Source organism: Cyprinus carpio, chromosome A7 (genome assembly GCF_018340385.1).
Source record: "Cyprinus carpio isolate SPL01 chromosome A7, ASM1834038v1, whole genome shotgun sequence".
NCBI lineage: Eukaryota > Metazoa > Chordata > Actinopteri > Cypriniformes > Cyprinidae > Cyprinus > Cyprinus carpio.
In genome coordinates, this window is record NC_056578.1 from 5267942 (window position 1) to 5285730 (window position 17789).

Sequence of the window (17789 nt, forward strand, 5' to 3'; positions counted from 1 at the left end):
CACTGATGGCATTGACTCGCTCTCATTTTCCCCAGACTTGATTCTAATTGAGAACCTCTAGCACATTATGTATTAGAGCATCCAAAGCACCACAGATTGTCCAGAAGCTCACTGATATCCGGATCCAGGTCTGGCAGGAGATCCTCCAGGACACCATTTGTCATCTCACCAGAAGCATGCCTAGACATTGTCCTAAATTCATACAGGCACGTGGGGCCATACACACTTACATTATGAGTTGCTGTGATGAATTTCATGCAAGTTGGATCAGTGTGTAACTTCAGTATATACATTGTTGTTTTCTGTGATTTTGAATCCAGCCCTCAGTGTGTTGATGATTTTGGTTTGCATTGACTATTGTCACAGATTTTTTTTTCTTAACAAATGAAAATGTATATAAAAAAAAATCATTTATTTAGATCCATTGTGTGATTTAAGTGTATTTATTTATTTTTTAATCTTTTTGGAGCAGTGTAGTTTTCTTCATTGTCGTTGATTCATCTGCATTGTTTTATTGCCCATTAAAAAAGAGATCTAGTTTTGCCAGACCTGCCTGAAGATAACTCAGAGCATCTTTATTGGCTTCTTCAGCTTCAGAGTTTCTCCTCATTTCCTCCAGCTCTCGCACCCAGGTTTATTTCCCAGCCTCCTTTACTCTGGGGATGAAGAAGTCGAGATGCTGAAGAGTGAGGGCAGAGTCTGATTTTAATGCGATCTGAGACAGATGCTTTATTTTTCTGTAAGCATCGAAGAGAAGAATTGACTTTTGGTCCTCAATATCCTGCAGATCTCGGTCAAGTCTATCATTTAACCCTCTGGAGTCTAAGGGTATTTTTGGGGCCTGGAGAAGTTTTGTCATGCCCTGACATTTGTGCTTTTTTCAGTTTCTTATAAATATCTAAATGGCTAAAGTCTAATCTCACTGTAATCAGCACAAACTAGGCTATAATAATATGTGAGCAGCATGTATGTACATGATTGTGTTTTTTGAGAAAAAAAAATGTTATGCGTGGTTAGTGAAAAACTAAAAAATGTTAAATCACTTGAATAAGGCAATAAAACACATACAGAAAATTGGTTCCCAGGAATTTTGAGAACTGGAGCTTGTAGCCTAGAATTTTTTTTTTCTAAATGATGTGAAAATCATCTTGTTTACTCACTTACAGAAAAACAATATATTGATTTAAATTTTCTAAGACACTTTTTGTTGGTAAAAGTCATATGCGAGTAGGCGTCAACTATCATGAATTCACACCTGAGAAGACAAAGGCCTGCATAATGAGCTGCATAATGAGCCATTCAGTCAGCTGTGTCACTGAGAGAGATGAGTTACAAGAGAGAATGTGAGGACAAAATAAATGTATATAATTTTATGTTTGTAGTTTATTTAGAATATATTTAATTATCCCAAAACATAATTTAATATTCACTTGTGAGTGCAGTTAAACAGTTTATTAGGAACAATCAAAGCTGACTTTCAAACTGAATTTTTTGCATCATTACTCCAGTCACACAATCCTTCAGAAATCCTTTTAACAATCTTATTTTCTACAAAAAAACATTTATTGTTATTATTATTATCATCATTCATTACTTTATTATTATTTATATTATTATTATTATTATTATTATTATTATTATTATTATTATTTTTTTTGTTGAAAAGAGCTGAGAATATTTTTTTTTTAGTTTTTTTAGGGGGGATAAATTGAAAGAACAGCAATGATTGTTACATTTGTTACAGTTACATTTATTGTTACATTTATATTATTTACATCAAGCTTTTGAATGGTATAGTGGTGTATATTGTTATTGAAACTTCATAATATTTCACTTGATTATACATTTAGTCAGGAATTATAGTTTGGAAAAAGTCTTTGGAAAAAGTCTAACTAGTAAAATGTTTACACGTTATGTGAAAACTAGTACAAGTATATAAATAAATAAAAAGAGACTTACTCATGTTTATGAACTCTGCTGAATAAAGTGCTTCATTCTTTTTTCTGAGGAAATCCAAATCTCAAATCCTCAACCACATCACATCTTTTTGGGGTGAATTATGTATTATTCCTCTCATCGCGAAGCAAACAGTAAAATAAAAAAAAACTTGAAGAACAGTCTCGCTGCGTTGTCTTCTGTTGTGTGGGCGTATTCAAAAGCCGCGCGCTTCAGTGAAACATTTGAATCTCAAAAGCGCGCTCGGCGCGGGGGCGTGGTCGCATTAGAAGATAATGAAGGGAGACGTGAAAAACGGACATGGCGTTGTTTTCATATGGATTACTTTATCACAGAATATTTGTTTTCAGCAGCACTTGTTTAGTTTAAAAGTAGACATGTCAGGCTTTCTATAGATATCTCTCTCATGTCTCTTCGTTGAGTATTCACTGAGTTACAGTTCATTTTAATGACGCATTTGTATCTGAAGATCAGCGCAGACAAAGGCTGCAGACAGCACTCCTTGTTTGTTATCTTTATTTTATAAGTGCACAAAGTTTTGTTGTTATTATGTCTGTATACAAAAAAAGTAGACCCTTTACAGATTCGATTGATGTATTGCACTTATCTGTACGATCAAAACTGAAAGTGTAATTTAAGTTCTTTTCGGGGTTATCAGGAGAAAATACCCCAAAACGCGTATACGCGTTAATCGACTCCAGAGGGTTAAACCTGAAAACATCTTGGACTTTTCTTCAGCTTTTCATATTCTTTTATCAAGTTATCAAATTCTATCTTTATGGTGGAGTTTTTGATGATGTATTTCTTGTTTTCTTTGACATGTTTGCTATGATGACACTTCCCTGTGCACACGGTGCAGAAGCCATCTTTCATGACTTCACATTTGCTGGGATCAGAAGCCCACCAGCAGCCAAACTCATGACAGTTTTCCTCACAGATGGTGCAGGTCGTTGCATTCCTGTTCTTCCATGATGTGCTCTCAATGGGCACCTTTATTTTCACTCTTTTTAAATTTAATGGTAAAGTGTTTCCTTGTTTTGCACCATTGCCTCCTGAATCTGAAGTTTTTTTGCCTGTTTTTGCACCATCTCTTGAACTCGCAGCTGAGTTGCAGATGGATGCTTTAAACTGAATTCGCTCCATCAGGACATCTGAAGTCAACTCTAAACTTCTTCTGTTCTTTTCATCCAGAGTCTCAAGAAATTTCTTCATCTCTTCCACACTGTCTTCCCAGGCATCTCTTTGAGCGCGAAGATAATGTCTCTCATTTTGACGTGCCGGTTGTTGAATAAGAAATGAACAGGTTGGCCGCTTTTGTCTCGTCTGCGAGGGATTTTAGCTTTATTAATGGCGTGTGTGATTAAGAACACAATGTTGTTCACAATGTCTTTATCAAACAAAGACAGAACTGAACTGATAATGTAATGCTATCTGTGTGAGAGACAATTCTTAGACGCTTGAATCACAAAACACACAGCGTATGTTCATTCTCAAACTTCACTTTGAGTAAGTAGTTGACCATGCTGTTGATGAGAGTCGTCTTACCACCCGCCAGTTTCTCCCACCAGCAGAACAAACTTTGTTTGGTTTACTAATCTCTTTCATCCCATAAGTCCATTTTCTGACTTTTCCATTATCATTAAGCTCTTTTTTCACTGTATATAGACGGTATCGTTTTGGAGAACTTTCATGAATCAGAGCTGGTTTGGGTGGTGGAAGAATCGGCTGTCTGTAAAATAATGATGGAAGCAAATGTCAGACATTTGTGAAGAATGAATTCAAACACCCATTAAAATGCAGACATGCAGGGAGAACCCGCAAGGATATGTCTTTTTTGAAACTTGTGAGGGATTCAGCCATCGCTGACTGATGAGCCACTCCAAAGAAGTCCCTGGCATACTCCTCAATACTCTCATCTCCCTGATGGATGTTGAAGGGTGACCTTTACGGGCAGGCTCAAGCTCGCCAATCATCATAGACTAGCTCACACACCAGAGTATGGAACTCTAAGAGTGGAGGTCTCAGCATAACGACTCTCTAAACCGAGAGGAGACCTAGCTACACTCAATGCCAGAGGCAGTTAGTGAGGCTCACAAAAAGGGCCTACATTCCAATAAAGGAGAACCTACGTATAATAGAGGATAAAATAAGTAGAGTCTACGTAACATAAGTACTACTTAAGTCATAAGTGAGGTCAATCCTAGTTTAGGAGCTCTTAAAAGTGGAGATCTCAGCATAATGACTCTCTAAACCGAGAGGAGACCTAGCTACACTCAATGCCAGAGGCAGTTAGTGAGGCTCACAAAAAGGGCCTACATTCCAATAGTACTGCCTAAGCGGAGCTCTGGAGAGTGGAGGCTTCAGCATAACGACTCTCTAAAACGAGAGGAGACCTGACTACACTCAATGCTAGAGACAGTTAGTGAGGCTCACAATAGAGCCTACATACTAATAGTACTGTCTACGCACTTTTTGGGAACAAAATCAAAGACTGATATATTCCAGGAGTGCATTGCTGTCTCTCTGAAATTATCACTATGCAGCACTGGATCACCTGCCAGTGGCTTTACATGCGCCACATACTGGGGACTAACTGCGGTGCAAGCGAGGGAGACGGTGGGGCGTTCGGGAGTGATCCTGAGCAACATGAGGTCACTGATGCCCAAAATTGACGAACTCCGTGCTATTACAAAGACCTGCTTTGAATAACGTGAGTCTTGAATTTGATGGATATATGTTGGTGCACGCAGATCACTCCAATGAGTCTGGTAAAAAGAGCGGGAAAGGAGTTTGTATGTACATATGTGACAGATGGTGTAAACAATACACAGTAAGAGACAAGGTATGCACCCCTGATATTGAACTGCTCTGTGTGTCACTTAGACCTCACTATTTGCAGAGAAAGTTTGGTTGTGTCATCATAAGTGCAGTGTACATCCCACCTAGCGGCAACACAGGTAAAGCTGCCGCATGCATTGCTGAGTGTGCACATGAACAGCTTCAGTGCTCACCTGGAGCCCCTATTTTCCTTCTGGGCGATTTTAATCATTGCAAGCTAGAAACTGTATTAGCGGGCTTTGAACAATATGTGCGCTGTGACACCAGGAAAACAAAAATTTTGGACAGATGTTATGGCAATGTCAAAAATGCATATGTAGCTAAGTCAAAGCCCCCTCTGTCCAATTCGGATCACAATGTTCTACATCTGATTCCTTCTTATAGGTCCGTTTTTAAGACAACCAGAGTACAAAACGGTTAATATATTGTGACGGGATGAGCCAACGACAGACACAGTGGGCGTGGCGTCAGGCCTCGGAGAGGTTTTTAATTTAACAGAAAAACCAAACAAAGGGGGAATAAAGTGTCCAAAAGGGGAACAGTGTCCAAAACAACAGGGAATCTGGTGTCCTCGTCGTGCTGCGGGGTTCGTGGGGGTCTGGCAGTGTTCACGGAGGGAAGGGTCCAGGTAAGGGGCGGAGTCCGGTGGGTCGCACGCGCTCCCCTCTTGGGTCCGGGGCGCGAGGGGCGGCGGCTCCTTCTAGCGGCCACATCCCTTCTCTTTGGCCGCGGCACCTTCAGGGTATGGACGGCCTGGCATTCTGGCCTGATGGCCGTGTACACGGGTGCGGTCCTCATCCGGACCGCGGGTCCGGCAGCTCACGTCTCCGGTGGCGCTGGAGTCCCTCCACGCACCCTTCCTGGACCCACGAGGACACCAGTGTGCATGCAAGGGGAAGAGACCGGTCCCCCTAGGAGAGGCGCGTTGGGCTTTTAAACAGCGGCGGTGATGAGGCTCCATTTCCTTCAGGTGTGCCCCATCACACGCCGCCAGCCCTGACTCGGTCCAGCGCCCCTCCTCTCTCCCACACCCACTCCTATCGGGAGCCTGGTGAAGGGCGGCGATTTAGGACGGGGTGCCGGTGATTATCAGGGAGGAGGCAGCTGACTCGTCACAATATGAACAGAAGATTCTATGGAAACACTTAAGGGCTGTTTTTTTGTGCACAGATTGGTCCATATTTCACCAATTAGAGCTTGATGAGGCCACTGACACAATAAGCGATTACATTAACTTTTGTGTAGATAATGTGGTAGAAAAAAGGATGTGATTAACAACAAGCCATATATTACAAAGGACATTAAAGAGTGCATACATAATAAAAAGCTGGCATTTAGGAACAGGGATAATGTAGGACTTTTAGTGGGCAAAAATAATTAAAATATCATTTGAAAAAAAGCAAAGGAACAGCACAGGCAAGCTATGGAACACAGTTTTTATACTTCTAACACAATAAAACTTTGGGAAACAATGAAATTGGTCACTAACATGAACCCTGCTAAGAAACATATTACAACATTTGACAACCTACAAAGAACAAATGACCTAAATGAGTTTTATTTGAGATTTGAGGCACAAAATGACTTAAAGGAATGTCATATTACAGTCATTGCCTGATACCAAAGATACCTCCTGGGTAGAAGTAGACCCACATGATGTGCAGCACCTTTTTTTAGGTGCTTGCACACCAACAAGGCTACTGGGCCAGATGGGTTACTAGCTTTCTTGTTAAAAAACTGCGCTGAAGAGCTTGCAATGGCATGGTGTCCCATATTTCAGCGATCTCTTGATACCCACACTGTGCCAGCTCTGTGGAATAAGTCATACATAACACCAATTCCTGAAAGACCTGGTGCTAGAGCAAATAATGACCTTCGTCCTGTGGCTTTGACTTCAAATGTCATGAAGTGTTTTGAGAAATTCGTAATCTCACTGTTGGAAAAATAAGTAGGACCACTATTAGACACCTGTCAGTTTGCCTATAGGGAGAACAGGAGTACTGAGGATGCTGTTCTTAGCATTGCTCATCTTGTTTCTAAGCATCTTGATAACACTAAAGCCTATGCTCGTAATTTATTTGTTGATTTTAGTTCAGCATTTAATACAGTGCAGACACATCTGCTTTTAGAGAAGCTGCATGGCATGGGTGTCAGTACTCTTTTAATCAAATGGTTTTACTCTTTTTTTTTTTTAAGTAACAGAACTCAGCAGGTTAGGGTCAACGGCACACTTTCTGAGGTCAGATATAGTAGCACAGAAGTGCCACAAGGTGGTGTTTCATGCTTTTGTCAGGCACTGGAAGGAAAGACCCAATCGCAGAATGACAAAGTACAAGGGTTTATTGACAAAACAGGGCACAGAAGTGCACGTGCAGTGAAAGTCCAACAGGAGGGGATACTGGGGTAATGACAGGATAGCTGAGGGTGACCACTGGAACCAGCATAGGGTGGCAGCAGCTAGGACAACTGCTGAGGAGATGGCAAGACCAGAAAGAATGTAGATGACCAGGGGAGGCACAAAGGAGCAGAGAACTGCAGCTTGAAGATGACTTGCCCAGAACCAATACAGCTGCCAGGGTGAGGGTACCAGCGGGCAGGGAACCACAGACGGCAGGGCAGGGCAGGGCTGGAGGGGGAGAAACACAACAGACAAAGACACCACAATACAGGACAAAACAACTAGCACACTAGACAACACAAACAAGACTGGGAACAAGAAAACCCTTCCCAAAAAAACAGAAAAGAAAATCAAGAAATAAAATAAAAAGATCAAAACAAAGTGAGATAAAAAAAAACATCTTACAAATACCTGGGGTTTTATATGGACTATGTTCTTTGTTGGAAAACACACATTGACAGTCTGTGCATACGACTACAACAGAGGCTTTATTTTTTAAGAAGGCTGAGACTGTATTGGGTGGGTAGCAATACCTTGCATGTTTTTTTTTTTTACCAAGCCACGCTTGAAAGTCTTATTTGCTACATAATCATAGTCTGGTTTGGAAACTTGTCTGTTCAACTGAAAAACAAATTGGCTCATATCCACAAAACAGGTATGAAAATCATAGGAATAAAACAATATAAGGCCATACAGACTTTATATGAACAAGCAACAATGAGAAGAGCAATAAGTATCAGTATTGACTCCAAACATCCTCTTTTTTAGCAAATACCAGACACCGCCATCGGGAAAGAGACTAAGAATGCCAATGTGTAAAACTAATAGACTGAAGCTTTCATTTGTTCCTGCCTCGATAAAAAATGCTGAACTCTACCAAAAATAATGCCCATATAACATGTAAGCACTTTGTGTTTTGCACTGTATGTATTTTACATTTTAAACGTATACATTGTTGAATTTCAGTGTTTCTTGTTGTTGTTGTTTAAAATTTGTTTTATGTTTTATTTATTATTATTGTCTGTTCAGAACAACACTGTAGCACTTTGCCCAAGACAAATTTCCTTTTGGGGACAAATAAAGTTTATCCTTGTCCTTATCCTTAAGCGGAGCTCTAGAGAGTGGAATACACTGTCTAACGACTCAAAGCTAGAGTACTAAGCTAGAAAGAACTGACCATGCTCCTAAGTGCCGAACAGAGCTCTAGAGAGCAAGCACTCAACATAACAACCCTCTAAAAGCAAGGGGAGAGCAATCATCCACCCTTATGGATCAGCCCTCAAAGAGAATCAAGCACACAAGGCATTCTCAATGCGATCACATGTTACAGTGTGGCTAGAACTCCTTCGAGAGCCGAACACACTCTGTTCCAACACTAAGTTCTCTCAAGAATCAGGCAAGAACAGAAACTGCCTTGAATGCATCGCATTAAGCTTGTTCAACACCTTCGAGAGGCAAACACGCTCGTGCAAACACTGACAATACAGACCTCTGCCTCTAGTAGTCCTGCGAATGCAAACAGTGAGCGCATCCTTCTCTCTCATGAGGCAGACGCATGTGCTTCCATACACAATGCTTGAAGACAAAGAAGAGATTAAGTATTCAGCAGGTGTTCTTTTATACCAGCAGTCGCTTTATTGTTTACATCATAGGCTGTCGCCTGCCAATGTCAAGTTCATTGTTGTTTTTTCATTCATGCTTCAGACACCGGTCACATTGAAGGCGTTCTCCTAGTGTCCTCTAGAAGACGCAGCGTGGAGTTCCCTTTCGAAAGGGAACTGCGTGTAGCCAATGCTAACTCTTTAGCAGCCATATAGGCACATGAGCTAAGCCCTTTACCTCAACTGCTAGCTGTTAGCATCTGACTAAATTACCAACTCAGCTAAGTTGATTTTAATTAAATCTGAGACTTATGTAAATCAATTTGTTTATTAATTATTCCTTTTAGTTTCCTAAAGCTATTAGGACATTTGACCATCACCATCGTTCCTCTCGGTATAGGATTAGAGCAGTTCTAGCAACTGTTCTCTCACTAATGAGCTGTACAGGTTATTAGTAGCCTAATTCCTGTCTCTTCTATACCCCTCCTTCTCAGAACAAGGCCTATTACATAAGGTACATTTACCATTCATTATGCTATTGGCCCTGGGAAGACTAGAAACACTTTCTGTTGTTTCTGTTTATATACCTTGAGGTGTTTGATGTGTCCCTGATAGCTTAGCTAGCAGTCTCCCTAGGTTTATGACCCTGCTGCAGCATTCCTTTGAACAAGTGGTAACTGCTTAGACATATCTCCTAGCTTAACCTAAATAAGTAAAGCCCTCCCTTCTCCTTCTGTCTCTTTCTGATTTAATTTCAGTTCTGTTTTATCTGATACCTTCATAGTGACCAAACCCGTGAACCATCAGTGCTTTGAGTGATAATTTGACTACATGCATAGCCTGGTCATTAGATGACCCCCGCTTACAGCCTCATCAACAAAAAATAGCACTCTACCTCACAAGCTGCCCCTCATCAGCTATTTACACCTTACACGGCCTACACAGCCGTTACCCATACAGATTTCATAAAGGGGTCATATGATGCAATTTCAATTTTTCCTTTCTCTTTGGAGTGTTAAAAGCTCTTGGTGCATAAAGAAGTTCGGTAAAGTTGCAAAGACTAAAGTCTCAAACCCGAAGAGATATTCTTTATAATAGTTAAGACTTGTCCACCCCCCCCCTAAAATGCCTCATTTAAACACACCCCCACATGTCTACGTCACTGTGTGGGAAGATTTGCTTAACACCACCCAAATGTTCATGCAAAGAAAGAAGGCGTAACTTTTATTTTCGCTGTAGTATTGATGTTGCCGCCGCCGCTATGTTGTGGAGATGCTGTGTGTTTCATTGTGAAAGCGAAACTACTTTGTTTGGCCTTCCAAAAGAGGACGATATCCACTTCATCATGCCTAGATCTGATCCGTGCTGGTCGCTGAGGAAATACATCATCTTCGCGTTGTGGATTGCCAGATTGGCTTTCACCATGGATGAAGCGGAGTCCAGGCAGCCGGCCGTGCCTTCATCGAATTCTGCTGGCCGTGCCATTCTCAAGCCCACCGGCCGCCGCTCACTCTAGCCCACCATGTGTGAAGCTGTGTGTTTAATTGTGAAAGCAAAATTACTTTGTTTTGCCTTCCAAAAGAGGACACAACTAGAAATCAGTGGTTAAGTTGTATTTGCAACACTGTTCCAGAGCAGTTCAACCCAAATATTCAGATGTATGTAGCACATTTTATGGAGGACTGTTTCCTGAACCTGCAGAGGTAGAGTAGACTACAATGCCACTATGTTCAGAGGCTGTTTCTATAAAGTGGGGCAGTTCCAAATTTGCAAGGACAGTCTGACACTTCTCACTCACTGCCTGTAAGTTTTATATTTACATTTTTTATATTTAAAGAATTTGCCACTCATAATTTAAACACAAGTTTTAAGCAGTGTAGAATAGTGCTTGTTGTTTGTCGTTTCCAGTGTTAGTAATGTGTTACTGTAATTTGATTACTTTTTTAGTAACAAAATAGTAATTAGAGTATAGTTACAAGCTGAGGTCTCCATACGTTACTGCCACGTTACATTGCTGACAGAATGCAGTGTTTTATAATCTAGAGATAGTAAAAAGGATGTAGCACATGCACTGTTGAGTCAAGTGCCAGTGGATTAGAGACCTGATCCAACGAGAACATACGCAACATCAGCGCGGGACAAGATGGGCAAGTGCTGCTGCTGGCGGGTAGACACTAGTATGTATGCCGGATGCAGGAGAATAAAAGGATTCACAGGAATCCCGCAAAATAGAAATATCTAAACATAAAATAACTAAAACAAATAAATGGTTATTCATGTATTGCAACAAAAGCAACATGAACTAATATAGGCTACAATATAAATGATTAACAGGTGCAAGCGTATGCAGAGTTTCTGTTTAGGCTATAACATGTGTTTACAGCGTTGAGCAATGCAGTGCTGAAATTTGCGTGAATCCTCTCATTATAATACACGAATCGTAGACATTATAAAAGCTTCATTATGCATTTGTGTATTGTGTTATAACAGAGATTTGTGAGATTGCGATGAACTGAGCTGTCTTTTAGAGATAATAGAAGCAGCGCTATTTGCTGGCATTCTGCCATGTCAACCCATGCACGCAGCAGTGCTTGCTTTAGTTAAAAAAAAAAAAACAGTGTTCTAGAAATGTACATGCTTTAATAACAAATATTTATCAGGATCCTGTATGTTGGGATTTCATAATTTTCATGGAGAAAAAAGTAAAGTAACTAGTAATGTAACTAATTACTAAAGTAGTAATGTAACTAATTACTTTATTTTTACGTGGCGCGATACGCAATGCGTAAATAGACAGTATATGTCATTATAATCAGTAATTATGTCCCCACTGGATGAAACGAATGCCTCGTTTGTAATGGGTTTTATTGGTTTGTCTCGTTGTGCTGGGAGATGGTATCACAGTATGGTAAGGGGCGTAACATTTCCATCACACGCTTGAGGTATTCAGCCAATCACAATGCACTGGATAGCTGGCCAATCAGCATACACCTCGCTTTTCAGAAAGATAAGCTTTGTAAAAATTGAGGCGTTTTAAGAAAGGCAGGGCATAGAGGAGCAACAATTATGTACATTATGTGGAAAATAATGTTTTTTTTAACCTAAAACCATAAACACATTGCATTACACCAAATACACAACATAATGTTCTTTTTAGCGACGTCTTATGACACCTTTAACACCTCTGTACCTACTTGCATTTGCCTTATGCCTCTCCCTCTCTCTTTCTCTGGTGTTCCCACAAGTGTGCCAGTATGTTGCAGACATTCCACAGACATCCGGCACTGCCAGCTCACCAGGACCACCAGGAAACTCAGCAGAGCACTGTGATGGACATCCTTCAGCCCAAAGCAGCCCAATGACCTGCAATGGCAGAGAAAGAAATAGCGAGACTGCGACACAAGTGGACACCTGACACCTAGCCTGAACCACCAGGATCTGACCAGCATCATCCTCTCCTTAGCCCACACCCTGAGGGGCCTCAGACAGGATGTAAATGAACTGAACCTGCACAGAACAGAGCACAGAACAGATGCAAGGAACCTTACAGAATGGTGCAACAGAAGGAAATCACCAGTCCTCAGGAGGCTTTAACAGCTGCTGGACACCAAGCACAGCTGGAAAAGCCATCAGACAGGACTTGGAAAGAGAACTGCTTCACACAAAGTCACTGTTAAAAACAGTGTATATGGACCTCATTGTGAGAGAGACTAGAGCAAAGGCCTTAGGAGGGCATCTGCATGCAGCCACAACTGGAGTCCAAACCCTGAATCAGCAATCCTGCAACATTAAAGAGGAGTTTGACATGGTCGAGAAAGAACTGAAACAGCCCTACAGACTGTGCATGGACTCAAGTAAAAGTCACCCTGCTGCACGTCATACTGCCAGCAGTATAAACCCCCTCATCCCTATACACATATACAATAGGGGGAGCCAAAGCCTTCTGCTTGACACTTCACAAGTCAGTTTCCTGGAAACCTCTGCAGCCGCAGAAGGAAAAGGATCAATTCAGACAAACTCTGAAATGACACATGGAGTGACACTCAAAGACCTCAACCGAATGGCAAGAAACGTCCCTGCATTCACACCAGAACTTGCAGGAGACCACGACATCCATGTCTACCTGTGAGACATTGACTTTTATCTGCAGTCTTGGACCAGAGTGAATCACCAAGATAGACTCTATCTGCTCTGGATCATCTCTAGCCCAGAGGTGCAAAATTTCCTGGTTCGACAGCCAGGACACATCCAATCAGACTACCAGCAGCTTAAACAAGCCATCATAATGGAATTCTTAAACCCAGAGTCTGAACACGGACTGATCGCTGCCCTAGACACCAAACAGGGCCGGTATGAAACTCCCCATGCTTACTACCACAGACTTCGATGAGCTTACTTCGGAGCTCGCAATTACCCTGGGATGGCGGAGGACACCAGCTTCAGGAGCCTTTTCCCCCGGAACCGAACCTCCATCTTATTGTAAGTCACAATCTCAATCTAGGCATTATGGCCTGCCGCACAATGTCTATTCAACAGTTCTGTGACCTGACACAGAAGGCCTTTATCAAGCACAAGGCCTCCACTAAATGTGTTTGTAAGACCCCACTGATTCTGAACTGCACATCCCAGAATCCAAAGTGGGCACAAGAAGGCACCCAGCATTGCCACAATGCAAGGCCCTTCTACAGAAAGCCCCTAGCCAGCAGAGGACAGAGCCATTACCATGGCAACAGACCCAGGTTCCAGACCAACCACTGGGAGAAGCCATGGAAAAGGGCATCCTCATCCTGCAAACACCTCCGTATGTCAACAGCAGTCCACCACAACATCCTCCTCCACACCCTTCACAAAGGTGAAAATGGAGGATACACAAGGACAGCTAGACATGCCTACTTCTGAGTTACAACAGCTGCTGACTCTAGCAAAAGAGCACCTTGAACAAAACTCAGCTGAGGAGTACTGGGAAGGACAAACTTCTGACTCCTTGCCTGACGCAACACAGCATCAGACCCCTCCTAGGGAGGAGCATCCCTTAAAACCAGTCAACACTCCAGAAGCTGCCACACAACATTGGATGAAGCAACGGGCCCACATGCCCAGCAGTGAAACCACTAGCAACACAACTCAGGCAAGCTCAAGGTGGTGCTGCCACAAGAGCAAAGCGGACACCGCAAACATCAGATTTCTAGTGACGTTCAAGCTACACAGAGGGCTAAACAACACTTGCTGCCTTACTGCCATCATCACTACGTCAGTCGGAAAACTCTCTTCACACTACAAAATCACCAACAACAACTCCCTGAGTGACACCTAGAACCACCTGCACTCTCACTAGTGAGAGTCCAATCAAGCTGTTCCAAAACGCCACAGATAGCCTACTGGCTAACACCACTCAAAACAACCATCTTACCCCAGACCAACTCACTTCAGGATGACAGGTAACACAGCCTCGACACCTACGCATAAGCTCGAGGACCCGCAACTTACCACAGCCTACATCACCACAGCACACTACCTGACAGCATCCACCATAGCACCACAACCACTCCACCAACAGCCAGAGAGCCACAACTGTCTCCCAGCAGTGCGTAGCAGGTTGTGTGTCCGATTGTTCTGCAACCTTTGATGTCGCTTGGGACGGACTAATGTCTATTGGACGGAAAACTACATTTGAAAAGAGGGGAATTATGTAGCATTTGGACCAATCAGACACACAACTATTTGTTATATTTAACAAATAATATCTAATGCCCCCTCACCTAACCAAAGGGCCAACTATCATGGTCTATGGACCCTTCCTCCGAAAATGCATTGAACACCTCAAAAGGGCAGAAAAGGCTCTGGTACCATGGCAACCAAAGACAAACCATCTGATAACATTGATTTTATTGCTCAGAGGAATGTGGGTAAGCAACAATATACTTGTATATTGTATTGTTATTGTATATTTTGTATTGTATTACTGTTTTATGCATGCCTATGATAGAACCACTTGTTTATATAAGTTTACCTATAGGTAATCTTACCATGTTTAGTACTCTATGAATTCGTCTTCTGATGATCTAAACAAGAGTGTATATTATATGTTGGTACATAGGCAATATATTAGTGGTTTCTACCAGAATCTTTATTATTTTTGCATCAACACCAAATCAATCACATGATGCGAAAAAAAAACCATGCTCTAAAACAAAGAGTCGTAAACATTCCCTCCAAAAGTGGGGAAGTCACGATTTGGCTCTGTGACAACCCAGAGGTGTGAGCTTAATAGGAGATAAGCTCCTCACATCAGTGACCCGCCTCAGTCAGTCTGCAGTTCTGTTAGATTCTGAGAAGATAAGGATGCGAGCTAGAATGCTTCTGCAACCCTTAGTCTACATTAGGCTTCGGCAATTATCTTTACATACACCAACGATCCTTGGATCTCAGCTGATGGAATTCTCTTAGCTCTTCAATCATCTCCATGCTAGGAGAAAACTCTCCCAACCACCACAGAGTCAGAATATACAGTATAGTCTAGTGTAAGAAGGTTGTTTTCTGTAGCCATGAAAATACTCGTCTTCTTAGAGTTTATATTACATTACACTAAATGTTCACTGACGAACAGATTAGTGGATGGCAATTTAATTCTGCTTACAGTTACTACTTGCAGCTCATTTAAAAAATAATTGTAATGTAATCATAATTCATTGTAATTATTTATCTTTACATTTACATCTAATATTTTGATATCAAGAACAAATGACTGGCGACTTAGATTAATCATACCTTTATGTTACTTTTTGGAGCTCGAAGGTTTGGTTCCCACTGGTCTTTCCAGTTTATGGGCAAGCAGACATCATTTTCTCCATGACAATATCTTAAAGGGGTTTTCTATGATATTTATTTTTTTTGTGTATTTGGTGTTACAGAATATGTTGACTGCTTTAATATTCAAAAAACACATTATTTTTCATATACTGTACATTATTGTAGTTCCTCTATTGTAGTTTCCTACAAAAAGCCCCTCCTTCCGACAAGCACAGTCTGCTCTGATTGGCCAGCTGACCCAGTGTAGGACTTTCTCTTGGATGACAAATTGGCCAAACACATAAAGCATGAAATGTAACGCCCCTTTCCATAATCACATACTTCAGCTTTCAACATAAATGTAAAGACAGTCAATAATGTACTTAGTTTTTACCATCAGTTTCAAGCCTGAAAGGGGAACAGCGTTGCGTGACAGACACAGTGATGATGGTCATATGTATTTGCAGTACACAAGCCACGATTAAAGAAAGCTGTCTCCCACTGTGATGTGACCCTGTTTCTCTCACACAACACCAAACGCAATTACTCTACAACGGTGAAACAAACTACCTTTATTGAAAAACGCTATTTGACACAGGTAATAGAAAAATACTTTCCACTAGTACGAAAACACGTACTTACAGTAGCTGATTCAGAAGAAGCACCAGAATTGTCATAGCAAAGTCAATTTGGACCTTTTTTTGTTTTTAGAAATAGCCTTTGCCAACAAGCCCGTCTTGTAGGTGTAAAGCCTTGTAAACTGTCCCGTCTGTTAAATGTGGTGCCAACCAATTCTAACATCTGGGTTGGGCTGTTTCTGTTTTGGAAATAAATCTTAACCAATGATTCCTCCTTGCATCTACTTTCAGAAGGGCAACTAAAGGTATTTTTGCTTTTCGCACCGAAACACATAGCGTCCCCTGACAATGGCCTTCTCAACACTACTGTTGTTACTGACACCATAACCTTCTTTCTTTGCAATGAAACATTGCGGCCAGCATTATGCAAATACTTCCACATCCGTGACATAGACGTTGTGGGGCGTGTTTGCATGAGGCGTTTGAGGCCGGCCTGGATCAGCCTTCTCTTTAAATAACATAAATCCTTTGTTGGGAGACTTTTTAACTTTGGAAATCTGCAGATCTTAGACACGCACAAATAGCCACATAACCATACAGTCTAAAAAAAGGAGAAACATAAGACAATCATGTCATATGACCCCTCTTACTGTGTCCTCAAAGAGAAAGGGGTTCTACACTTTTGTGACAGGGACTAAAGTAATTCATAAGTAGAGGGCTCTCAATCTTTATCAGCTTTTTGGGGTGAGATTACATCTTTTAGGGGAGGAGCCACTCAAATATTTGCAGCAGCGGCCCCTTGGCACCACCCAATTCTCTCAAGTTTATGCTAGCAGTCCAATTTTGCCTATTTTTCATAATTGACCAGCAACAAAAAAAAAAAAAAAAATCTGATAAAGACCGAACGAAAGTTCATCCAAATAAAATAACATAGTTTTATACATTTCAAAAATTAAAAATGTGGGCAATATTAAAAATAAATTTGGCCCCAAACGAAATCTATGAACAGCAGTGCTCAATGTACATACGGAACACATACAGCTAAGAATGCAGAGAACTTGTCCCTGATTGTTTTATGCCAAGCTGTGGGTGTGTGGTGGGTGTGTGGTGTGTGGGGGGGGGATTTCTGTGTGCAGGTTTTAAGTGGGTTATGATGAAAAACACAGCTTTGTATAATAAACAGGAGTATTTCAATATGACGGTGGTTTTATGAGGACACTTCCAGTTTCCCTGTAATTCAAAAGGCTTAAACAACACACAAAATTGTTTGTGTGTTTTGTTTTTTTCCCCCTTAATTGTGAAAAATTTCCCAGCTCAGGGAAGTAGAGAACATTGAACATCTGTGTAGGAATCATCATCTGATCAGAACACAGTGCAAGCACTTAGCTTTACTTCTAACCAGCTGGTTATCTGAATAGGGTGTGTTAACTAAACAAACAAAATAAATAATAATAAGAATAAGAATTTAGGAATAGTAGTTGAATTTGAAATAAAAATCTCCACCTTTGCAACAGTGATATGTATTTTACAATAATTCAAATAATAAGTTATTATTGTTGTTGTCTTGGATCGGCCCAGGCTTCACTCACTATCCAACTACAGCTGCACCCCTTCCTGAGTCTTAAGTAC

General features: G+C 41.2%; 1 pseudogene; it reads right to left on the reverse strand.

Moving 5' to 3' along the window:
• Positions 1-96: 96 nt before the first annotated feature.
• On the reverse strand, positions 97-3428 carry LOC122145547 (annotated as a pseudogene).
• Between the last annotated feature and the right edge of the window lie 14361 nt (positions 3429-17789).